This window comes from Chlamydotis macqueenii, chromosome 3 (assembly GCF_036417535.1).
Source record: "Chlamydotis macqueenii isolate bChlMac1 chromosome 3, bChlMac1.mat, whole genome shotgun sequence".
In the NCBI taxonomy this organism is placed as follows: Eukaryota; Metazoa; Chordata; class Aves; order Otidiformes; family Otididae; genus Chlamydotis; species Chlamydotis macqueenii.
Genome location: NC_141558.1, coordinates 72,998,071 through 72,999,413, shown reverse-complemented (window position 1 = coordinate 72,999,413; position 1,343 = coordinate 72,998,071).

Genomic DNA, 1,343 nt, shown 5'->3' with positions numbered 1-1,343 from the left:
GACTGCTCCTTTGCCTGACCATGATCTACACAGATGTTGCTGGCTGGTGTGGCTCATAACACCCTCAAATCTCACTTCAAAAAGATTTGGGGGCCTCTTCTACTGTACTGTGAATTGAATGGGCAATGCTTACCGTGTTTTCCTATTTAATAGTAACGGTTTCCCACGTCACTGTGTAAGTAGGACCTGTGCTGGGTATAAGCAAATGAATCATAGGGGACTGAATTCCAAAGCCACTGAGAAATGGTCAGTGTCTCCCAGCACATCGAGGCACCGTATATCAGCAGTGACAAAAAACTTCTGATTTATAATTTTCAAGGGAAACTTCCTGACACATCTCAGCAAATGGTACAGCCAGGTATTTTATGGTTCTTTAGACATTAAAAAAAAAAAAATAAAAATCTTCATTTTAGTCAGATGGGATGGCTCCAAACAAGCACCAAACGAGTGCACCCAGGGCTTGGGATATGATGCTCAAAAGAAGGTGCCTCCCCTCCTGAGGCAGCCGGCCAGCCCACGCAGGCAGTGGGTGCAGCGCCAAGGGTTATCGGCCTCCGCGCACCACCCGGGGAATGCCGCCTGGTGCCCAGCACCTTCTGAGTCAGACCTAAAATATGAAACAAATGGTTTGAATTCTCCCTTGGAGGGATGCCGTACTACGGGCGTTCCAGCAGAGCGTTTCAGCCATCCTTGGCAGCAGCCCACCGCCAAAACGGAGACACTCCTTTTCCCGCACCCCTCGGCGGGGGGGGGGGGGGGGGGTGTGTTTGGGGGGAACTCGCTGCCGGCGGTTTGGGCTGCTCAGGGGGATGTGGGTGAATTCATGATGGGGGCGGCAGCAGCACGTGCTTTGCTTCCCACCAGCAAATCCAGCTGTAAATGATTCATGTTGCGTGCAGCATTCAAATTGTGACAGGGTGACAATACAGGGCACACATGCATCATATTAGGTTTGGAGCTATATCAGGTTTTTTTTTTTCCCCCTTTCTTTGCCTTTTTTCTAAGTTTGCAGATCTGGACATGGATACTTCTGGTTTTCACACAGGAAATACTGATTGTTTTAATTGATGAATACATGTGGCGACATGGGGGCCAGGGCTGGCACAGGTGCGGAGCCCGGCTGCTTCGGAGATGCTTTTCCCTTCGGGTCCACAGGGAAGAGAGATGGAGACCGGGGCGGGGGGGGGGGGGGGGGGGCGTGTTTCTTCATCGGTGGCTCCGGAGCAAAGGGACTCGAGCAAACTGAGGAGTGCCGCGGCGCTGAGTACTGGCGGCACTCGTGACACCCGCGGGAGGAGAGGCGGGCGGGGCCGGAGCGGGGCGGTGTCGGCGGGCGCGGGGCG